We start from the raw sequence: 25,974 nt of genomic DNA, 5'->3' as shown, positions 1-25,974 counted from the left end.
TGTGTGAGCCGTAGAGCAAATGACATTTCAACTCGTCGTATATCGCTTGCTCTGTCGCTTGGGTGGAGACGCTTTCATACAAGCCTTTGAAGCCCATCCAGTGCAGGAAGCTTCAAAGGGAAACCTCCATTTAGACTTAGTGTACACACTTACACTGCACGACGGGAAAACCGTCACCGTCAAGATGCCGCACACACAAGCCAGAAGTGTGTTTGGGCACAATATTGTACGTTGTTTGTCTTCCCTTTTGCCGGTTACGGGTGTCCCCTTCTCCCACATATGGCTTGGTGCTTGGTGTTAATGTACCTCGGGCTGGATTAAAGACGTGTTTAATGGACGCTGGCTAAATCAGAGCTTAATCCTGGGAGAGTTGTTGGTGGAGTGGAGTGGTGGAAATTTGCCAACCCTGTTGGAAAATAACCTGGAATATGGGTTTTTGGTTTGGGGATACTGATGTGGGACGTGTTTCCAAGGTTGTCTTACAAACACACTCACACACACACATACATGGTACGTGGTGTGGTTATTGCCAAATAAACAACCATTTGAGCCATTTCCTTGGAACAACAGCTCTTAACTTACATCCTTCCAGGGGCTTTTATTGCTGCAGTGGCGCTTTGTTTTGGGGGGCCTCACTGTAAGAGAGGTGCTACTGATTGAGATGGAAGGATTTTACTAGCGTTGTTGCTGCAATCTACGGCGTGCCCTGCGCGGACATTGCACCAAGTAGTAGTGTACTGGACGCAAAACATTGGAGGAATAGTGAACGAAGAACAGTTTCTTCTATTTGACTTTAAACGAGTAAATTGCACAGAGAATTAGCCACCATTTGCTGTGATGTGATGTGATGTGATACTTAAAGATGTTTATATGAAAGGTTTCCAAAAGCATGGTTGAACCTCTTTCTTGAGGAGTTCCTAAGATATTTGATACAGAGATGAATTCTTGTTGCGCCCATTGTGTCTTTTGTTCGGCACAACTTCACGCGTAAAGAATCCCTATTGTTTCGCACCAGCTGACATATTTCACACCTTCTTTTCAACTTGGTGGCACACCACAAAGTCAGACCTCGAGCTAATCTTCCAACAATGCCACGTATTAAAAAAAAGGAAAAAAGCCATCACCTTTTGCTGAAAATTCGAAAGCTTAATCTGTTTTGTTACAAAAGAAAACAACAGTGCGAAAAGACCTGTTACCGCATTGCACCATAAATAGCGACCATACATACACACACACACACCCAAAGTCATCAAAATGGTTCCGATCCCTTGAGCTGGGGAATTCACACTTTACGTTTATTTTGGCAATTTTTATAGCGCGAATGAAATATGACACAGCACGTGAGCTGTATTATGAAAGTGTTGTTTGCGGGTTTTGTTTTACTATATACAATTTAATCCAATGTTTCATCCTTCACCCATGCAAGTGTGTTGGCCGGGCATGTGCTTGATGGAAAAAACGGTAACACACGAAACACCCAGCAGCCTGCGGCGAATTAGTTATGAACGAACGCTTTTAATTATCAACGTACACGAAAGGGGGAAAAATCTTTTCGCGCAAATAATAGAAAGAAACAGGGATGTAATAATTTAACCACGATAGAAATGTATTTTACCTGCTCGAGGGCATCTACGGTTCGTGCTAATTTTGTTGATTATCAGAATTGTGCTTTCAGCTAGTGTTGTGTGTGTTGGTCGCATTTCTTATTAACTCGATGACGCTAAGGCCATTACGGTGTAATGCAAAAACGTCACTTTAGAACGATTTTCAGCAACTGCCATGACTGTGACGTGATTTTTGTTGAATGACTTGATAACAATCACCACCATACACAAAAGCTTCAAAATTGAATTATTTCGTCGTAATTACACTCGCTCGAAATGTATTCTCGAAGCACCGTTTCGTTGTGTTTCGTGTTTGATTCACTACACCATTTTTCACATTTTCCAATTTTTACCTCATTTTGCCTAATTTTGCTTCAAATTTTTCACTACATCACACCGGAAGTTAAAAAGGAATTTTCCCAACCAAAAAAACCTCCCCAAACACCGGATCCCGCTGATGTGTTCGGGTCTTGTAAGCGCACGGCATTAAATGAAAAGGAAAACAATACCTTTTTTCACAACACACTACGCCCAAGATTGTACGCAACCGAAAACGTACACCGAAGTACGGAATTTACTAGAATCGTCGTAGTATCGCCGTAGGGTCCAATGGACAACTAACGATGTCGAATAAAGCAGCACAGGACGCTGTGTTTCGGGCAGGCTCGCCTAAACGAACGATCCGCACGCAACGGCACACTTTATGTAACTGACATTATGAGATATTTCGTTTGACAAATATTTTGATTTCTTGCCACCGAAGTTTTCCCGGGTAGCGAATGGTTGTGCGTTTTTTTTTTGGTTTTGCTTCTCCGAGCCACACCGAGTTTGCGACTCGGTTGAAGGCTTCACTCACACGAGTTCGGTTTCGATACGGCGTGCCGGACAAACCGAAGCAAAGACCGTCTGAGTGCCATTTGTAATTGATGGTAGTACTCACCCGAAAAGGAGGAAAATGAGAATATTTCCAAGCACGAAACACTTACATCTAGAGAGAGAGAGAGAGAAGAGAGTTAGAACGAGGGATTTCAAACTTTTGCCGTCAATGATTAGGTGGAACACGAAGGATCTCAACCAGTCAGTCTGTCGGATTAAACCGGCATTTCCCCCGGGGGAGTCCAATATTTCCCCTTTCGCTGGAAGTGGTACTCATTTGTTGCATGCGGCGAGAGAAAAGCGCATGCCTTATGATGGCAAACGCCGGTCAAAGGGAAATTCTGTGTAGGGGAAATTTTCAAAGGGTGGTTCAAAGAGTTTTAAAATGTTTTAAATTTTATTTAAATTTTAAGAAAAGACAAATATTTAAGGAAAAGTTGAAGTATATTAAAATTACTACTTTAAACAATGAGGCCATGGATGAGAAATTTTTTGATTAATATTTAACTTAAAATAACTTCCATTAAAACAATTCAAGCTCAAGTGAAATCTGCTCTCTTCTGATTCATGAATCAAAATGAATCTTTCAATTTAATGAATGACCCTGAATCTTCAATATGAGTCGATTCACAATTCTCTTCACAATAAGACTCTTGTATGAAGATTCCCATGAATGACCAATATCAAAGATTGCACCAGAAGCACGCTATGCACCAAGAGCCCACTTCAATGTGTTGCTTTTCGCTTTTTGATGAGCCCCCATATTATGGTGCAAATCCTTCTATTTGCATAAAAAAAATCCATATTGAGAAATCCATTTCACGCCACATTCTAACAATGAGTTAGCTTTTTCATTAGCTTTTTTCTTCATTTTTTTTTTTTACTTTCCTCACAATCTCGCCCGGTGCTAAGACATTTTCCGCGTGTGTATATTTTTTTTCTTCGTTCCTGCTACTACTGTTGTTCCGCTTTTACCCATCTTAAGCTCTTTTCAGAGTAGCGTACGTCCTTTCCAACTTCAACACCACTTCTACGATTGTGTGCCACTGGGCATCCGGCAGAATGGATGCCCAAGATCCGTGATTATTATCAGCACCACTTGGCCGTGAAATCATGACACGTCGAACCCGATCCCTTGGTCCACCTTTCTGCACCACACCGCCTCACCCTCCTCATTGAATGTTCGGATTCATTCGGTCGCTTCTTACTCCAGCCTGCTGGAGCTTCATCATCCCATCACCACCACACCGTGGGACCGGATAGTAGTCCGGCTTGAAGGCAGCACAAATCACCTCCACCGACTAAACCGACGAACGAAAGGCGACCGAAGGCGACCGTTAATGCAAATGAAACCGTGCACCCTTTTGGCCTATCCATCGTTGTGGTGCCACGGGTAAGAATCCATCGCATCTCTCGCACCACTGGCTCGCTAAGCTCGGAACAAAGAAAAATCAAGCCACCGTAATAAAGTGCCAAAAAGGGTTCTTCAGCGAACGGAAAAAAGAGGCCCTTACAATCCACTTCACATCACATTCCAGCTCTTTGGCTTTTTGCGCGTTGGCTCTCGGATGTGTTTACGTCTGCCGTACCAGTGCTGCACCGGTGGAAACTGTCTCGAGGAAGTGTATAAAACCTGACAGAAGGAAAGAAAAATCAACACAAACTATTCGCTAGTCTAACCGTGTTTGGCTTACGGGGCCAGCCCTTTTAATGGATGGAGAGTGTTGTAACGACCATGCTGATGGGTAGTAAGATTTTTACTCACGCATTTTCATGTAGTATCGCTTCAAAACTGCAATGTATTTGTGGTTGAGGAACTCTCGGCACAAACTATGATGATTTTTATTTTCTATCAAAAGGTCATTAAGCCTGAAGATTAGTATCAATCATTGGGTTAAAATAACAGATGTTATGTATTAAGATAATGGCAGATTAAGTTTTCTCGTACGTTGTTTATTTAACGCAAAAACGACTATTAAACAATACAAGGAATACATTAAGATTAACACAACACAATAAATAAAAGGAATGCATTAAGATTAAGTATGCATTTGAGTACGGTTCTTTGTTTGTACAGTTCTTAGTATAATTATAAGCCTAACATTTTTTGAGAATAAAATATAAAGTTAAACACATATTTAAGAAAATAAAATTTTGTCATGATTTTTGTATTGTTTTGCTTTAACCCTTTTATAGTTTGATGCTATGTCGAAAATTTTAGGTAAATTTGATATTTGTTTCCAATTTGTATAAAATATTTTATAACTTTCCCTGAAATAAAATAAGTTTTAAGGTATATCGAATAATGTTAATATATTTTAAGCTTGTTTTTAAAACATCTCTTTCTTGCCGCTTTTTTATCAAATTCTTGAAAACAGTAGATTTTTGTTTTTAATCTTGATAAAGACATGTAATATTTTTAAACATGTCTTAATGAAATTTGTCCTGTATATGACGAAAATTATTTTAAATGCATCGTGAAAAACTTTACCAACCATTCATTATTATGGTATTTTTTTTTATTTGTTCTTCTGGTTCTCTTTATAAACTCTATAAGAATCATTACAAAATCATCAACTTTTTTCTGAATCTAAAAAAAAATATTTGAAGCCATATAGTTATGTTATGCACTGTATGGCTCTAATCCTTAAAAATTGATAACCTCAATAATCCTTCCTTCCATTACCGACAATCCCACTGCCATCCCTACTACAGGAGGTGAATCACTTCATCTCACCCAATCGGAAACAATAATCATACACCGAGATGATGATTGCTGATGGGCCCATTTCATTCCGGGTTTCTATATGTGTGGTTTTTTTTTCACTACTCCCATGGAATGTAATTTTCGCCTCGCCAACTTCATCACCGAAACCGAACTCATCATGGGGGGTTACTCCATATTTGTACCACTCTACCATCCACACGTATGAGAACCTGTTGCCACAAACATGTTTTCGCCGCGGAAGCTACGGCTGTCCGGCTTTAGAAGGCATCGCGAGAAAATGGGCTGCGGTCAGCTAGTCGAATCATGTCGGCCCATTAGGTCTTCAATTACGACGCCCAGTTCATTTTCCAGCTCGTCCGTGTTGCCAGCTTCCTCTTCTTCCGACCCGGCAGTCCCAACCGGGTCACTACGGCGATTCGGGTGGATCGTGCTGGCTGGACTAACAGTGTGGAAAATGACTTAACCTCCACGAATTGCATGGCAACTCGCCACCCGGCATTCCCGGATGGTATGTGATGATAGGCTATGGATGCGGTTGATTGCCATTTGTAATCGTAACCGTGCCATTTCGCTTCGGTTAGATTTCAGTTTCCGTTGCAATTTAATTCAATTGCAGCTTTCTTACCCAATCTGCCCATATACTGGCCCCGGGAGGTGAATCCCAATGATGGTTGCATTGGGCGTGTAGGTCGAAGATAGGATTTTTGTGTTTTTTGTTCGTTTGTGTGCTCCATAGTTTGGCCTGTAGCAGAGGAGGATTATAATGTAACCCGTTCGTTATTTTCGTAATGTGATATGCGAAGTACGTGAATATACCGCGTGGGCTCTAGAGAAATGCAAGAACAGCAATAAAAATTACAGTCAGCTATAGAAACGATACGATATCGAGTCAATCAAGTGCTTTTTGTAATTGATTTTCTCCGATTTGCTGTTAAAGGTGGTGTACTTTTCAATAAGCCTTATGGTTTAATTGTCAGTTGTTAGGCTATGTGTGCCATAAATTAATAATTTTATTGTGAGTTAGAAGTGTTTAATTGCTTTCATTTAGAAATATAAACATATTTCTCATAACAAATTAACAAATTTAGACGTTTTCAATCATTTGAAAATGAAATAAAATATGAATAAAAATGAAATGAAAAGGTAAAAATTTTGAACTTAACCTTATATTAAATGTGTTATTCTTCAACGAAGCCTAGATGACAATCAAACACATACAAACTCAAAATGAGTTCAAGTTTACGACCGAAAAAACAAGTGTTCGGTGTAAAAACACATGATGCATAAATTATCCTGTTTGACGAAAAGCTCTTCTACACCAGAATCTTTATATTTATCCCTAAAACAACATGGGCGACAATAAGCCTACAAATTTTAATACCGGAGCGGCAGGTTGTATTAAAACTGTACAAAACACAAGAAAAGAAGTACCGAAATAGAAACAGTTTGCTTGTCGGGTAACATCAAACGAAATATTTTCTCCCAGAAGGACAACCCGCCTCGTCCAGCAGGATGGCCAAGAAGATGCTTTTCACAGGCCATGTCACAAACTGCCCGCAACCATGTCATATTTGAATGGTTTTTTTTTTGTTTTTTTGCTAGACTTACAGCCTCCAAGACATTGACATACACTTTGGTAGAAAATTAACTTTCTTGAATGCTTTCTGTGTGATGGGACGAAATCTTGCCATTTGGAGGAGGCTCGAAATGAAAACATGAAAAGAAGAAAAATAGGCGAGTAAAACCAAAATAATACACATGCTGTGAGGAGTTCTTAGGTATGCGAAATCAATAGATTGAAAGAGCTTTTATTAGTAGGTAATGGGCGAATTTTGGGTTTTCACACTGGAACTACCAAGCGTTTTAAGCGTTTTTCGTTCGTGCGGTTAATTTTTAAACAATTTCGAAGAGTTGTAATATATTTTATTGTTTATTGTAGATCGTGCTATAGAATGTTCATGTAAAATTAATGGTTCAACTGCCATAAGATTGTTTAACCCCAAAAATAATCTGATGAAAATGAAGCGTTCCAGTTAAAATGACTGCTCCGGTAGTTCTAGTGTTAATGATATTGGTTTATAACTTGTTGTCAATTCTTTGGAATATTAACCTATATTATATGAGTTAGTAAAACTTGCCTTGTGAGGCATATAGTAGAGACACTGGAAATAAATTACCAAAAAAAAATATGTCAAACAAATAGACCAATAAATGTGTCTAGCAGAATTGACTTCGCAAAAGCGGTATGAGTCCTTCGTTGAGTTTTTTTTCTGGCATTTTTTGTCGCACGCTATCTTTCGCACGAGTTACAAAATCGTACCACAAAAATCGCCCCATTTCAAATCGTACAATTTGTGGTTGTGCAGTAAGTTGTGTTACAACTTTTTGAAAGCATTGTTGCCCTGCCTCAAAACCAGCTGCCACTCACAAAGCTGAAAGTACCACAATGGTCAACAAAAAAAACTTCTGCCCAATACTTGAATCAACCACAAACTAAAGGAAAAGCGAACAACGAAAAAAAAAAACGAACACCCAAGCCTGAAAATAACGCGCCAAACCAGAAATGCTCAACTCGCGCACTAGCACGTAACCATCATTAGCATAAAATGGTTGCATTTCGTATATTCGCATTGGAACGCGCATCGCGCGAGATGGAGGTAAAAGGGGGGAGGGGGGGGGGGGGGTAAAAACCCACCTCAGTCTCGGCCCGAAACTAAATAACGCCCCCCAAAAAAATACGGACGGTTTCGTTGGAATGTGTTTTTTTTTTGTTATTGCGTTCCAACAGTGGAAAATGTATTTTTGTTATGTTGTTTCTCACTTTCAACTTTCAACCATCGACCAAAGACCCAAACCCCCTTCGTACCCTTTTTTCCCGCCAAGCCACGATCGGTGGCACCATATTACCGAACGAAACAATGTTCACGTCCGTCCGATAACGACCAAAAGTACGTCCGTACGCCTTGGGGGGAAAAATTCACCCGAAAATATGCCATTTTATAGCTCCATCTTGCTGCTGGTCGGCAGACATGCCCAACCGTTAAGCACTTAAAGCGGAGTGCAGGAAAATGAGTCCAAGTACAAACGCTTTTCCGCATGTTCGCGTCTCTGAAACTGGAATCGAGCATCGAACGAAAAGACTATCAGCTCGAACTAAGATAAGTTTGGTGGGCTGTTTTCAAGAGCCCAGGCATGATCACTCATGGGAAAAAAAGAAACCCAACGGCGCGAGTGCGAAAAGGGAAGTGTTACACTAAAGACTGATGATAAGACACGGTCATGGAAATGTGTTCGTTTCGCTTCCTTTCTTGAGTGAGTGTCTGTACAAGGAGGGAAGAAACTCAACCCCTCAACCCTTGTAAAACCATTGGCCAAAGTTAAAATAATAAACGCAAAAGCATTCGAACTCTACTCAACCCAACAACTGCAAGTTGCTTCAACGTCCTGTGTGTCCTGTCAGTAAGAATTGTTCTTCTGCCAGACAAGAATTCTTCGAGTTCCACAAATCTTCAGCAATGTAACTCCCGTACCCATGTACCGACCTCTGTGTGTGTGTGTGTGTGTGTGTGTGTGTGTGTGTGCCTGAAGAATTGTTTTGTTTCTGTGTTCCGCATTCCACAATTCGTACGGCCGCCCGCCTTTTTGACTTTGCCGAGACTTTCCCTGGAGACTTCTTACGGGTGAAGAATTTCGAAATCTTTTTGAAGAAGTCATAGAATCTACCACAGTACCAACAACCACTCCAGGAGGTACCCGAACGTTCTGTTTGATGGAACCATGGAATTGAGCTTGTTGAAAGTTTTCGTAACTGTTTCATTCCTGTTTCACTTTTGCAAATGTTGGATGAGAGAGAAAAGGGGCGAAAGACGAAAAGAACAAAACCAACCCATTCGGTATGATGATTTCTCACCATCGTTCTTCGGTCAGTTCCGGGTTTTTCTTTTGAGGAGGGGGGGGCTTTGTATCGGGTAGTGTAACTTTTACCACACTTTTAGTTATTATTCTTTCCGCCGGAAGTATGGTACGCTTTCGTTCAAGCTTGCACTTTGCACGTTTACTCATTTCCCGGTCGAGTGGGTTGTGGAATGGGGGGAAAAAAGGAAGAAAGACATCGTCCCTTCACCGCTCTGTGAGCGGTTTTCACTCGAAGCAAGGAAAATAAATAGAAAGCTCGTAGTGATTCATCGAAACTGTACGCAACGATGATTATTGTTATCATGGCACTCAAACAATTGCACAAGCAAAGTAACCGGCGCTTCATAGTTTGACCATCGTCTCATCAATTGTTTGGAAATGGAGTGGTTTGCTCCTTAAATCAATACTACCTGAAGTTGTTTAATATTGTAATGATGTTGATTTTCACTTTTGGCTGCGTATTGCTATACAGAATAAGCAAATGATAATATTACTTACTGTAACTTGTACAATAAGTACATCAATAATTTGTAGAATAGTTTAAAGTAGTTTTAAAGTATTTTAGACAACAAAACAAGTTCTAAGTTAAGTCTCAAAGGTAGATAAATCAGAAAAGTGATACAAAAGTTAGTTTTGAGTTTTAAAGAATTAACAAACAACTCAGTTATTCAAGATTCTTCATCTCTATTACTTGCTTTTTCACTTGGCTTAGGTATCTTGAGAAGGAATAGATTCTACGTAAATGTACATACATCCGGAAAGATAAGTGATATGAAGAATTAGTGATATAGTCTCAGGAAGGTAAGTATAGCAATGTTTGTAAATCGGGATACATGAACATGTCCTGAGGCTGAGTTCTAACCAGGAATATACCTATTTGTGATTTCAAACATAAGTTCCAGATATTGGAGAGAAGTCCTACAAGACCTTACGATATGTCAAGAATCCACAAAGACGGGTTGGAGAGACATTTTTAATAGCAACGAGATAATCAATCTGTTATTTTTCCTTAATACAACATTTCTTGAAGTATAACAAAAGAATCACAAGTGTCATTGGACAAATCTATTACCATCTTTCGAAACATTTGTTTCATCGTTTCCAAAGAAATCCCTGATTTCCGATTATTGCTCTCATGTATAAATTCTGGATGTGATAACAAGATGTGTATGTTACCATTTAGATAGGATCTTAATTCCTCCTTAAATTTATGATGCCCACTTAATACCAGATGTGAAGAAATGTGATTGTGGTCGTTTGGTTGGGTATTCGGTCTAGTGAAGAGCCTATCATGGATGCAATATCTTCGCATTTTTGAAAAAAAATAATGTTTTCTATATGGAAACCTTTCTAAATTAAGCCTGATAAGCCATAACACAATAGTTTACACGTGCTCTAAGATTGCTAAGCCAATAAGAATCGACAATAAAATTCCAAAACTCAATAATAAGACGATAAAACTGCTCTTAGCCAAGCTTCACAGCATTCAACTCCATTTACGAATACAAACTGCATTCATGATGGGACAACCGTTTGCCGGCTTATCTCATACTTCACCATTCCACCAGCATTAATTCAAATCAACTGAATGGCAAACGTTACACATTTCCCAAACCTCAATATCCACTTCGGCAATACAATTGACGCAATGACGCCACACAGTCCTATCAATCAGTGTGCAACTGTTAAGCGAGAACGAGAGAAAGCTTATTAAGATTTCATTTTCCAAGCGATCCGAACCACTTCCAACACCCGAACGGAGTCCCAGGAGTCCAGCAAAACCCCTGGACCTGGTACTAGTTACTAACGTGTACGGTTAAACTGTCACCTGCATCGTACAGTGCATGTAGCAAATCGTACGGATTTCAATCTGTTTTCTGCCCATGATTCAATATGCGTTCGATTATGGTTCACAATTACCGAACCGAAGATGATAAACGTCTCCATCGTGTTATGTTTCTTGCACTATAGTGGATCTGCTTATAAGTGACCGAGCCCAATCCTAATGGTACCACCATCAACAATGGTTTTATCGTACGTCAACAACAGTGTACCGGCTTCGGAGCCGTTTTCTCGTCAAACATTGGCACCGATCGAAAGTGAACCAACAACTGCAAACTGTCAAGCCAGGCTGCCGGGAGGCAGATTTAATGTTTTAGACAATCATCAGTCGCCCTAACCGTTGCCCTCTCCTTTACTGTACTTACATCAATATTCATTGTGCAATGTTCTGTGAATGAGGCATCTCGAATAGCTCACCACACTTGTATCTCCTACACCCGCATCGAAGATCGTGGGATGGATTCTATAATTGAATGCACGTAAGCAGGATTGGCTTAAACACACACACACCAGACGAGACAACCGGATGATGCCGTGGGATGGTATGAATATTCGAATATTCGTACGATATGCCGCCTTGTTAACCTAAGCGTGAGATTCCACCTGATCTCCACCCAGGTTTCACCATTCGTCTGCTGACGGATGATATCGAAAAGCTTGAGACTTAACTCTGATTGCACAGATTACGCCGAATGCTATTGAAGCAAGCACAGCTGGGCCACCGGTAAGCAGAATTTGCTTGTTATCCACATAATGATGGAGAACTTCCCACTCTTTACGGGGAGGCGATGGCTACATACAGGCAATACATTATAAATCAATATACCCACCACTGGACCACCGGTCACGTCCACAAACCAGCAAGGTGTCTTCCTGAGGTTCGCACGCATCGAATCGTAGACATTCCGCTATAACCGGAAATCAATTAGTAATTTACTGTTTTCCGCGGAACTAAATGGTCACCGAGAGAGAAGTGGACTTTCCACCTCTCAAGTGCAGCTACTTTGTTTATCCTTCACTTATCTGCCTCCTTCCCGTCCTCCACAGTTTCTAGCCATATCTTGCCACCTGTCTACCAGCGTGTGATTAGACAATTTAATTTGTCTTCATTAGGCGTGGCGCAAAGATGCTGATACATCCCGGTAATCAGTAAGCTAAAGATCGGTGCGAAAATGCGCGTGTATCTTCAATACTTCGACAGTATCCCCGCACGGAATTGTCGCATATTTCCGGAAGCGATCGAACCTTATTCCCGGACGCACTTTGTGCCGCGTTTCATAATTAGGTGACAAATTTGACAGCTTTGCTACAATTTGATTAGTAAACATAATTTCGAAGCGCGACCATCCACCCCGGTGTCCATTGGCTGTGTGCACACAACACAACCCGATGCCCGATGTCATAAATTATTTGAATTTGTTGTGACATTCCTGGCCTACCGGATGCTATTTATTTAATAAGCATCATAATCGGGTTTTAGGGAAGAACGTGAAGCGGGGAAGGGAGATTGCGAATTCGTTAACGAGCGTCCTGCTGGTTGCGATACGTCACGAAGGATGGAAATCACATCCCGATCGAATGCGTGCACGATGCATGATTTATCTAATTGTGGTGCAACTTCAAGTATTTGCAGTCCGGATTGGGAGTACGTGATCATTAAAGTGGGAAGATTAAGCAAATAGTTGCAAAGGAATGGAGACATTTTGGAGCACAATTTGATTGAATTTTGTTTTATAATTTACCTTTTTTACTTATAATTATTTCTGATCACCTTTAGTAATCTCAATTTTGTACTAAAAAGGTACTAAAACGAAATAAATTGAGTTCACAGGCGATGTTTGAGGCTGTATCATACATCTTTTAATAACCTTTTCGGTGGTAAATCCCCAAAAATTTGAGTGGGGATTCCCATGTTCAAAATGCCCAATTTGATAAAACATCAATCAGCTTCATTGCTTTATTTAATTTAAAGATTTAAACATTCCTTACCTTCCTTGACTCATCGTCGTAATACAATAACGACCCCGTTCATTGCTACGCTGTAAATTACCTTCTGCTTCCAGCTGTTTCTGCGTCTGTTGGCAATGCTAGATATCTTATCATGCACATTAAACGGAATGACACAAAAATCCCCACATCTGTATGTAAACAGTTGCAGCGGATAGCCGTGCGAGATGAAAAGAGACGCTCGGTAGGAAAGGAATTTAAAACAGCTCGCTTCAAAACAGCTGATACGGGGATTTTTTTTTTTGCTTTCCCAAATGTCTGCATACACCTTTCCCTTTCCTCAATTTGAGACATGCCCACCCGTGAATTGTGTTATCGCGCTTCTAATCGGTTGATAAACTCGGCCTAGATGGTTTGGAGCCTAAAACAGCAAAGCAACAAACAACAACAACAAAAACCTGGGCGCCCGTTCATCTCCGATGAAGCTGTATTTATCTGTTGACCGAAGAAATTCCTTCCACTCATATAATACCTCATAAAGCTCACCAATTGCTCTCAATCCTTCAGCAGGAATTTTATTGTTTGTTTCATTATACAATATAACAACACCGCGGTCAACATCGTTTGCTCGTGATGGTTCCCAGCACGAACTGATGTGTTCTAATTTTCTGTATCGCTGTCGTACTGGTACCACTGATAAGACCACGGGAACGGGAAGATTATTAAAACACTGATGGTAAACAGGGTGGCGAAATATAGCCTCAAACAGAACGCCACGGCAGTGCAACCCCACGAGTGAGATAAGCGCCAGCAATGGAATGTACAATGTCAACGGAAGGCCGAGATGAATAGACAACAACGGGCGATGTGTCTTAGTGCCCGGTAGCACGAACTGTGTCAGCCAAGCAGACAGCAGTTTTTGTGTTAATTTTTTAGTTGCATTTTTCGATGTCCCGGATGGATCGTCACGTGCAGAAAAGAAATGAGGTAATGGTAATTTATTTTCCGATTTCAATATTGTTGCTTGATGTTGTTTAACATTGCCAAAGAGAAAAATGTGTCCAAGATGTTTATTTGGAATGAGAGTCTAATAGCACTACGATTCAAGAAATCTTTTTGAAATAAATGAACTGATATCAATACAGTCAGGCTGTTCTTAAAATGAAATAAAATAAAAGAACTTCACAAAAGTTCGTAAATATTTTATTGAGTCGATTGTCGAGTAAAATGGATCGAAGATTTAAAGAATGAGTAACTGAGAGGCCTCTCCTGATATAGCTTAATGACCTACAGCAAGGTTATGTCTGATGTATGATAGTTTTTATGACTTTTGCTGATCTTGTTATACAATCGGCGATCGAAGTTAAACTCAATACTTGACCTGCAACTTGTTAGATATTTAAAAAACAAGAATTTCGGATCGCTCACATTCGGTAGGATATTTAGGACTTGGAGTTTCATCAGAAGTTAAGATGGGCTACTGTTCGTTAATACATCTAAATACTATTTAGTTACATTAGGCTATGTTCTTCAAAACCTTTTTGAAAGCTTATGTAAGAGTCACTACAATTAAGAGCTCTATGAACGATGAACTCTGAATTGTTCAAGGACTTTGACTCACAAAGCTCCGATAGACTGGTTATGTCAGTTAAATAACTTCGGAAATCTCAGAACATAGAATGTTTGTAGGTCATCCAAATTCAGTTGGAGTGATTGCTTTCTCCAGAAAGGTCAAGATACGGCATGACGTATAAAGTTACTCAACAGTTAGTTGTAAAACTGCTCTTTCCAGAAAGACAAGATCGCGAATCTTAAAAATTCTTCCTTATCTTGTAGTAAAGGAAATCATGTCATGGAAATGACACCGAGCCATTTAGAACGCCTAAAAGAGCAAAGATGTACTATGTGGCATTCGACGATCAAGATTGAGTTTGAAGACTCTTCAGGATCTTACCATTTTTAGCTTACATTGATTCTTAATTAAGCAAATTCTTAAGATTCTTAATAGCAAAGTTATATTAAATAGTCATAATTCGTGAGTGCCTGACCGGGGTACTAATCGAGCGAAAATGTCTTTCATACCGTTTCTTAGCATACCATTCCGTATGAATGGATTTAATTATACCTTCTTATTTACAGGTAATCTTATTAACTTTGAAGTGTAGTAAAATATTGTACGTTTAAAATTTAAAATTTCTATTAAATAATCTCTTGAAGTCCCTCGAATTTCAAATGAATCTAGAAAACTTCATATTGTTTAAACTAAATAATTAAATCCAAACCTGCTTTTGTTACTCATCTATACCTATTCATGATATGGGCTATTCTTCACTAGCATACAACTGTGTCAATAGTACCAACCGGAAATACTCGTCAGCAGTTAAATGAGCCATTTACAATCAAAATCCTGATAGGAAGGACGGATCGGAAACACATAATCGACATTTCCTTGCTCAACGATGACATCGCACAAACGGAATGAGTCACATCAATGTGATTTGGATGGTAAAAAAATACAAAAAAAACCTTTGCCCCACTAACGTATCAGTCGCAGATAATCTAACCAACGGTCGGAACCCTTCACCGCTCATCCGCGCTCTGTTCCTTCGCATCGGTTGTAATTTTGTCGGTTGTGCTTCACAAACTGCATCTCGCGCAGCAAGTGCACACAAGAAAATGGAGAATTACAACAACAGAGAGAGAGAAAAAAAACCCAGCAACATCTGAATCAAGCTGGAGTGAATTCCGGCATCGGATGATATCGCTGTGTCCCGTTTTTCCGGAAGCTGAACGAGCTGAAAGACGAACGGACGGACGCATCCAGTGATAAATCAGATTACACATTGTAATAAATTCATTTTTACATTCCCACAACCAAACCGGTGGAATGTGAGAGTCCAGGAATGCTGTTTCCCCCGCCCCAAACCCTGGGATGGGTGCAAGATGGTCCTGCATGCATGTGTGTAGAGCGCTGGTAATACAAAATGGCACACCGTACCGGTCGACTCGTGCGGTTGGCCACTGTGCCTGGTGCATGTAGCATGATGGCAGGAAATGTGAAATATGTGAATGGTTCTTCCTGCCCATCACCGTTTCTATGGTTTCCGACCGGTGGTTTCTGTCGACGATGGCTTCGATTGCTTCCGGCCCGGAAGGATGTAGAAATGGGAATTTGCTGGACTTTTTGATCCGGTTCGTGATCGACAGCGGGGTGCTTGTTTGTGGGTGCCGTGGGCAACTGACCAAGTGCACAGTGGGTACACAACCAGTACATGTCGATACGCCGATTTGGATCGTATCCAACATGCCTGTGGCGATAGAGGGGAACCTGCACAACGCTTTCCCCTTTCGCGCACTGGTTCACCGCGCGGGGGGAAATCAGTACTGTTGGCAGCTTTGTTCTGTTTGCATTTAGTTTTGCTCTAAATCCGTTTTTCCCGAAGCGGAAGGGTTCCGTTTTTTCTCACTGTTCTGCCTAGCAGAACAATTTTTGCTGTCCTACTGCACTACATTACTGTCTGCGTCCACATCAGCAACTGAATGTTCGCTGTTCAAAGCTGTTCCCAACCATAGTAAATAAATCCCTGCAATTGGTCGTCGGTATGTCGTAACCGATCATGATCGATTACGGGGAAATCTTTCAATCAATCCTTTCTTTCCACCACCAAACGCGGGTCGTTGAGTTCTGAATTGTTTAGTGCCCATCCATGGTGCCCTACAAATCCATTCGCCAATGTTCTGATCCTTCCGATGGCGACGATTTTGTCCGCAATGTGAACTGGAGTTTTTGAAGATTTCGTACTAAAATGAAATATTTTATGAGCGTGCAATAAAGAAAGTTGAATGGTATTTTCTTTGAAGAATTTCATTCTCCGAATTGCTACAACAGTGAAACAGTTTTCTGTTCAATCCTAAAACTGAACAAAGATAACCAAAAATCGAAGATTCAATAGCAAGAAGTGACAAATATTTTTATGTTTCAACAAAAAATGTCTAAGTCTCATGTAGACTAACCATGGCTTTTGACTTATTTCTCGCATAATAATATAAGAATCAAATAAAATTTACTTGTCATCATAGACAATTCAGACCCGAATAAAAGTGCTAATAAATCATGCAGTACAGAACGAGCAACACTTTAGTGCATTCTTGGGAAAAACTTGATTAATATCAAGCTTGAAGTGGTGTTAGAAAAATCTCTTCTCCCAACGGTTAATTGCGTACGTCTTTTCTTCAACCAAAAAACAATACCCTGTACGCTTGCTGAACCAGTTCGGAGCACTTTCCGAAAGCATAACAAATGTTGTCCCATTTATCCGTACAAGCAGTCGGCACTTAAGCGTCCATTCCATTGCTGCCAATGAAAGATGATGATTCACCAAGCCAATGAGATGGAAATCGCATTAAGGCGCAAACCCTATCCGAGCTGAAAGGGCGTCTAATGTCGTCAAAAGACCATGGCTTATAGGAAGCCACGTGGATAGTTTTAGCATGCGTTACCTTTTTGCACGTCTGTGATAAGGGAGTAGTGACCGATCTTTGACCGGGAAGCGACTCTTGATGTCTGGCGATGATTGCAATTTTCTGTTCGAATTTATCTCTTCCTCTTACATTCGCACAATTCTTGTGGAAAACTATTTTCAAGGAAATGGGAAACTAAAATACTCTAATGGATTTGCGAACTTCCTTGTGACACTAAATTAATTTTTTTATGTTGGAAAATAAGCAAAGAAAAACGCTCTTAACTCTTAAAAAAATAAAAAAAAATTAATTGGTTTCAATTTTCTGTAATTGATTAACTTTTCAAACTAGAATTGTAAAAGGGAAACCATTTAAAAAGAAACATATTTGCTTTATGCTTAACATGCATTTAAGTGCATTATTTGTTTGTGGGACGTTCATACGAACGCATTGCAATATTTCTTCCACTTTCGTAGCATAAAATAGAATATATTTTTGAAAACTACACAACGCGTCTGCTTCAACACTTCAAAACAGCAGCGAACCGTACAGAGGAAGCGTGTACGGCGTATTGCCTACCTTTCGGCGCAACTGCTATCGTGCGATGGCAGTGTGGACGCTTCTTCTAGTGAAACAAAAATAAATAAAATACTCATAACACACACACACACCCCGAATCCATCTCATGTGGTACCAGATCGCTCAAAATTTAGAAGCAACTCTCGTCCCGTTTGATGATGGCAACAGAACTCGATGAGAGCGAAAAAAAGAATATATAAAAACGTATCATAAACAGCACGGTACGTCCTGTAGGTAGCAGAGTTTCTCGCTTGCAATTTCCAATTTCATCCTTACAGGTGCAGGTTGTTTAGTACTCGGTGCGCGATGAATCGTTACCAATCTTCCATTTTAACCCACACACAGACGCTAGAACAGACGCGCATAAGTTGCCCAGGGAAAATGGACGACAGCAAACACGTGGTAAGAAGTAATAGGAATAGCGTGGATATAAGCATCGGTTGTATCTTCAACATGTTTCTTCCACTTATGCATCGACGTGTATTACGGAAATGCTTTTTTTCTTGTTGCACCATTCGTGACACATTTTTCCAGAATGATGAAAAACCTTGCATAAAACCTTAACACAAACAGTCGAAAGTAAAAACATCCTCTAAAACGACCCCACCGCACGGGGATTCGAAACTTTTGGGTGGGAGGACCTCCCAGCGGACGGACCATAATTGGGAATTCTGTCAAATCTGACAGCTCACCAAGGCGGAAGTAAACAACACTCGATGGCGGGAAGCAATTCATCTGCCAGATTGGGCTGCACTGGATGTCTGTCTTGGGAGAACAATTTGAACGCAAAACCCATCAGCAATCATCTGGCTACGCTTGGTGGAAGCATCATAATTTTACCACACGAATCATCAACCGAGTTGTTTATGCGTCCCAACACCAACAAACGTTACGTACCGACCGTACAGCCACAGTCAAGTGTTCGCTAGATTGCGCTCTCAAGCGTTCAGGAGTTTTGTAATAACTTTTTTAAATCTACCATGACTTCGTGATACTCCTTCCGGTTGGAATGGATGTTTCACGGAACAAAAGAGCAAACGTGGGAAGCGATAGGGAGAGAGAGAGAAAAAGCGAAATAATAATCCACGCTTTGTGGGACGACTTGGTTTGTCTTTCTTTTTTGGTCCTCCTCCAGCTTATCTTACATTTCCTGAGCATCATAATAAGCACGTAATCGAGATGACTTTTTCGCAAAACTCTCCGGACGGTCTTTCACGATAGTAAAATAGCGCAACTTCTTTTATTGGGTAGCGTCCACATCCTGGCCCGTTTGAGTGTAGGAAGCAACGTGAGTTGATTTTATGGCTAAAAAGACAAAAAAAATTGCAATTCCACGGGTCCTTTGAACATCGAGAAGTTAAGCAACTGTTAAGCCAACTCCTGACGGCGAAAGGTGATGAATATTAGTGCAACTAGTTTCGGTGCCTAGTTCCGCTTGATAGCATCCAGCAATAGAAGGCACCGTTATTAATCAATTTTATTACCATTCCATCGTCATCATTCCGAAACTAGCTCACCTCGAGGCCCCATCAACAGTGTGTCGTCCATTGGCAAACGTGCGTGATCCGAGTTGTTTGCTCTCTCTCTCTCTCTTCACCTCTCGCACGCGTGTTCCCTCGTAATGGGAAACACTGTCACATAAATTTACGGACCGTTTTTCATCTCTCACATTTTATGCCCTGTGCAACATCACATCACACAACCACGCGTTTCCTTTCCGAGGGCCATCTCCAACGTCGTGAAGACCGTTGGACCGTAAAACACCGGTGAATGACGGAATGAGCTACGAGCTTATGATTCAATTATGAAGCCGACGTGTCACTGGTGTGGACTTCCGCTTCAATTTTGTGCGTGCAATTTTCTTCCTTCCTTCCTTTAGGGCACAAACGAGACCATCTTCCATTCGCATTTTTTTTTTTTCGCAGGACTGGGAAGGCCCAGCAGGGCTTTCTTCATTTTTGGCGTACTGCTGCGTACGTACCGAAACGTTTCTGCGTGTGTTTTTTTTCTTCTGCTTTTCGTTCACATAGCTTTCGGCAAGATATTGTTCATCTACGTGCTGCCACGACCGGACACGGTGCACTCGAAGTTGGACCGGGTCTGACCGAAGCCGAAAACAAATCGTAGATGCGTGAAGGTGGCTCTCTAATTTGCGCTGCAGGCTGTCCCACTTTTCTTGCCATATATTGCACGATCATCAAAGCAATGTTCCGGCTTCCTGGCGCGTAGTAAATTTATTTCGCTATAAGGTAATATTGGGATATAATTCGAAAGTACTTTTAAAGTTGCGTACGCAGTGTTTTGCAGCCGCGACGGATAGTACGCACAGTCCATGTTGTGCGATTAGTAATTAGAAAATTCATCTTGTTGTGCAACTTTTAAAATGGAACAGTGGGAAAAAGCGATAGGAATGGATGGTAAAAATTATTATAATTTAGTCGAATTTATAACCAGTCTAAGCAGGGAAGCATTGAAGGAAAACATGATAATGTAAAAATATCAAAAATGTAATATAGTTTAAAAATCGTCTATAAAAAACTTTTTAAAAAATGTTACTTCTTCAATCGTCTCAAAAAGGCGAACTTACAAACCTTTAAATAAATTTCCAATTTAATAACCTGAACAGGAAATAAAAGCAATAGACCCCTTATAATAAAAAATATAATAGAAAATTGTTGGAAAATGTTTCAACTCTAACAATCAAGTATAATTGTAGATAATCTATTGAAGAACTGTATGTAAAATAATTATTTAATTAAAGTTTACAAAGCTATTTACAGGATGTTACTAAAAAAAAATAGCATTAAATATTGTAAAATACTTTCCATAAAATTACCATCATTAAGTGGGGATACTAAACATTGGATAAAAGCATTGGAAATAAATGATTAAATTTACTTTCACATGTCAAAAACCCTACTTTAAAAAAATACAAAAAATTGTTTATTGTCCTTGCTTTTGAATTATATTTAAATATAATTAATTTCATGGAAAATCAACCATTTTTTATATACTTAAAATCAAATTAATACTTCTCTAAACTTTAAAAATATAATTTAACAAAAATGATATTCTAAAATGGTTGTTACGCAAAAAAGTAGAAATTTAACACACATTATATCCACGGGGACAAACATGTTCATCCAAGGTGTGGTATACACCCCCACAACCACCACCAGCAAATGTCATAATCAAAATCTCATCAACTTCTCTCATTCCAGGTGTTTTCGGTATTTTCGGTACGGGAAAAATAAAATAAAGGCAGAAGTGAAATTATGCTTCCGCAGCCAAAAACACTCACACACACACACACACATTAGGCAGCGTCATTTGTACATTGGCACATTGGCGACTTGGTTGGAATGTTGGAATGTAATTTTCCACCAGTTTTTCTGCGCCAGCTTCAAACGACTAGGGAAGATAATCGCAATATTATTCCACTGCCAGGTAAATCAAATTAATTTAGTTTGAACGAATGTCACAACTACATTAAGATCATCTTCCCGAAGCCAATGGAAAACAGAGTCGACAAGCGTAAAAGAAAAAACGAAAGAAGAAGTTTTGTAAGCAACAAAACGGGAATGTGTACGCTTAAGCAGGAGGTTCAGTAATTTTGTTGGCAGCTAAATACGGCTTCCGCCAGGTAAGGCAGTAAAACGGTAGAAGAAGTAATAGATTTATATTTTAAGACATTTCATGTACAGCAGCACCTCAAGCGCCAGTTCTGCAGCAGACCACACGGCAGATGCTGAGAACGATCGCTATATTACTGTGCGCGAAATGCGATTATGATTCTAAAATGCTTTGCTTCTGCATTTATTGGGCTTATGTTCCTTCATATTGCAAACTCATACTAAAATTTACATTTTACTGCACACAAAAGTGTGGTGCCTTTATAAACACTTCAAAAGCTCAAGCACAGCATCACAGATAGAGCAAAAAGCGATGTCAATACTAAGGCAACAGTGTGAGCAAAAGCTTCCTCATCACATACAAACACCTCCTCCTTTTCATCCCTTATCTGTTTATCTTTTGACACAGTTTGCACAGAGCGATGATCGGAAAAGTTAATCCATTTATTTAATGGACTATATTCTAGGAGCTTCCTGTCGGGATCGATGCTTCTAAATAATACACGAGACCTAAGCAAAAACATCTCATCCCGCACGGGCGCTTCTACCGCTCGCTTCTGCGTATGTGTGTGTCATACCAGAGAAGCATTTGGGCCTAAATTTTTATATTGACACAACACGCTCAACCTTTCACATGATGAGAGAAATTTTCTAGGTAATGTGATAACAAAAAAAAACTTTCCGTAATCAATTTAATTACCGGAGTTTCCACATTCGACGTCACGACACGATAGCTCGAAATGTCAGCCCGAAAATAGAATGATGACATGTGTTCCAATTTCACTCGAAGAGGCACTCGAATATGCAAGATGCGCTTAAGATCGTCCTACAAGCAGCAAGAAATACTTCTTTATTTCTTCCAATTTCTTCCCCCCGTTCAAAATCGTTCAATGTGGGATGTTCGACGAACTTCCGGATTTTAAAATCAAAAGCGAAAATGTTCCAGCTAGCACAAACCTGGGGCCTGGGCACAACCTGACGTACCGATTCCATCCTCACATAACGCGGTGTAGGGGAAAAGTCCGGGTGTAGCAAATGGTTTCATTAATGGGAGGAATAATTATGTCTAAATGAGAAAGTAAACAGCATTAAACTGATTTATTTGCAAGATTTTCCTACACGGTCGGATCGGGACCGGGGGGAAGTATTGGCACCCCCGGGGGAGGGGGTTGGGGGGAGAGAAAGGGCACCGCACACCACAATCTAAGCAAGCGAACTGCAAGATTAATGATTTCCATACAGACGCTTCCAATGGTCTGGCAGCATAGAAAAACCACAAATGAGCTTTACCTGCCGCGAGGGAAAGGCGACGCCATGAAGCAACAGTTTAATGAAAAGGTAATTCAAGCAACAATTTTCAATCACTTTTTGTTTTCCTTCCAGGTGTGCTTGAAAGTGTGTTTTTGAGTTTTTGGGTGCTTTTGGAAGGAGTGTTTAAATTATCTAGCCTTGAGTGTGATGAGGGGTAATGATGTTGGTAAATAATTTCCCTGTACTATGCTAGTAATTTGATTGAATTACTCACTCTGTTACTGGAAATTATTGCACATTAACATGTTTCATCGATTTTTTATCAAGCTTTAACTCGGTAAAAAACAGCATATCACCTTTACACCATTTGCTTTCGATGGGGGATAAAAGCATAGCATAAGTTCAAGTTCTTAAGATTGCTTTACCTAAAGTGCACAACGGCACCATCGTGTAGTGATTTGTTTCGGTCTTTAGTTTTCAATTTATTATGCAATGACCGGTGGAATGCAAAGATGCATGCAATGCACCGGGTAAAGCTACCACTCGATTCCACTCTAGACGATGCATTGAAATTGCTTTAAATGAAAACAAACCGACCGAACAACGTTCCGCTCGATTACGATCAGGAGTCACCGGGGGTCGTTTGCAGTGCGATTGGTCTACGCAGCAGTTCCCAGCATCTATGAAGAACTAATTAAGACGCAAAAGCGGCTTCCCAGACTAGTGAAGTACATAGCTAACACACTACAAATAATTGCCACCATTAAACGAGCTAGAAGATTGTCCAGATGTCTTCTTGTACGGGGGATAAGTCAGCACACGTGTATTGGGTTAGAAATTTTGCAGCTGGTATCCAGGGTTAATCAAATGGTAGCAAAGCAGTATTTAAGTGTATGTTAAAAAATATACCGATACTGATGAGTTAGAATAGATGAATTGTAGATGGTGATGACAAGAACAAAAAATCCTAATTTTGTAGCACAGTGTATGACAGTTGTCGGTTTAGAGTACTGTATGAGAATAGGGGTAGCCTGGTTGTGTATGTGATATACGGCACCGGTTCTACACGACGCTAGTAAGCCAGAAATGGCTGGCATGACCTCTAAAGGGCCGTTAAGCCAAGAAGAGAAAGAGAGAGAGATGACTTTTGAATTGTTTGTGGTAATTTGTAAAAAAATCAAACTTTTTATGTAATACAGTGTATAACAGTTTTGCACATTATAGTCTATCAAGCCGTATAGGCCTTAAATGACAATGAAATGCTATCATAAACAAATGAAAGCACATGATATCATAATGCAAGCGAATATTAACTTAACTCCAGTATAACAGCATCAGTTAAGTATGCCTTCAGCGAGTATAAACGCGTGCGCCTTTTGAACAGATTAAATAATTGCCGGTTTGGTCGTTTTGTGCTTTGATTATGGTATCATAACAGTCGCTAATGTTATTCTATCTTATAAAAAAAACTCGCTAATGTATGATAATCTCCAAAGACAATACACCTAGAACTGTTATACACTATACTATACAAAAAGGTTTTAAAATGCACAAAGGTTTTAATTAATATAAAACGAATTATAAATCGTTAATTTAACGGGGAATTTAAGAATAAATTAAGGGCAAAATGAAAGTCATTTATAGAATAAGATAAGAAAATGTTGTAGCACAGTGTATAACAGTTTTTACTTGAATTTGATAAACTTGTTAATTTCAATCAGATTTTGTTCCATATTCAATAAATTCTTCATTCAGACTTGCTTCTGGATTGTAAGGACACTAAATAATAAGCTTCCTTATTGCTATACAGTCTTCAGGTTCACTTGTCACATAACGCTTCAATGCATCACCATCAATCGCTTCCATTTAGGTGTTTGGTTTGCCACTCGCCGCCATTTTCCCACATCACTATGCCGTGGTATGCGATTAAGACTCACAGACCCAAAACCACATACGCTTGTGTGTTTCGAACGCTTTGGCTGTTTCGAAACATACTTCGACCATCAGCTCTTCGATAAACATTTTGCGTTTGCAATTTAATCCCTCGTAGCTCTTACAGCGCTCCAAACCTGTACCGTCCATAAATTGTCCATGCATCTTAACTGTGGCCGGTTTCATTCTCCATCCGCCCACCCTCACTCCCTGCTTATCTTCCGGTGAACTAATTAAACCTCCATCGAATTGTCGAAAGCACCGGTTCGGGGAAGAGACGTTAACCTGCCGGGAGCTTTTGCTGGTAAGATGGTATTTGCGATAATATTCCATACCTTGCAGGCACTTAGCCAAACACTCGTGCAAAGATATGATGGAACCATAAGATGGCCCCGTTGCTGGAGTGTTAAGGGTGGCCAGGAAATGACAAAAACGGGTTGTACTGTGAATCGTTCCAGGCAAATAATGTGCCCTTACCGAATTGAATGTACACATTAACAGCATTACGGCATACGGCGCGAGGATGGGTACGGCACCAAACGACAACAGAGCGTTTTTGGTGACAACACCGACAACCGAAACTTTACGTACACCGCGATCGGCGCCTTTCGCACGTTGCCAGGACCTACTTTCACGCGGCGGTTGTTTATCTTGTTTGCGATGCAAATGAGTTTGATAATTAAATTCTACCGTGCCGCATTTTCGCCACGTCTGTCTGTCTTCGGCACGGCATCATTTGGAACATGAAATCGAGCAAAACGACAACAGTTGCAGTTTGAGAAATCAAACAAACAAAAAAGAATAACACGAAGGGATAATTATAAATTAGGCAACTGTCTACAGGCGCGGTGGCTCAACTTTAGAAGGTAAAGAGATTTCTTTCTTTGCCATGTCAAACAGCATACTTTTTCACCGTGGTGCGTATAAATTGTGCAAATGATTGTTATTCATAACGATGTTAATGCTATGCCGTCTGACTTGTTTCATTATCATTTACTGAGCAGCTAACGGACAATAAAAAAAAGATTCTTTATTTCCTCCTGTGCCTCTACTTGTTGGCCACCCATTGAGGTAATTTTATCAAAACCACCCACACAATCCCTTCATTCAAATTCATAAGAAAGCGAACTTAAGAAAGTACACTCCGGGAATGAATCCCCCATTCGAAAATTGACAGCTATTGAAAACGGATCCAATCAAACGATGA

General features: G+C 40.1%; 1 protein-coding gene across 6 annotated transcripts in view; it reads right to left on the bottom strand.

Moving 5' to 3' along the window:
- Positions 1 to 25,974, bottom strand: part of LOC125767345 (cysteine-rich motor neuron 1 protein) — a 226,182-nt gene that overhangs the window by 184,076 nt on the left and 16,132 nt on the right. For 2 of the 6 annotated variants that reach the window (XM_049433832.1, XM_049433830.1), the window contains exon 1: positions 2,114 to 2,592. The exons of 3 other annotated variants lie outside the window; for them this stretch is intronic. The gene's annotated coding sequence lies outside the window, so the exon portion shown is untranslated. Of the gene's footprint in view, positions 1 to 2,113; positions 2,593 to 25,974 lie in introns of those variants that run through there. One more of the 6 variants, XM_049433836.1, reaches the window with a different exon arrangement.

The sequence above is a fragment of the Anopheles funestus genome, chromosome 3RL (assembly GCF_943734845.2).
Source record: "Anopheles funestus chromosome 3RL, idAnoFuneDA-416_04, whole genome shotgun sequence".
NCBI classification, from domain to species: domain Eukaryota; kingdom Metazoa; phylum Arthropoda; class Insecta; order Diptera; family Culicidae; genus Anopheles; species Anopheles funestus.
This window is presented reverse-complemented; position numbering and strand designations above follow the sequence as displayed.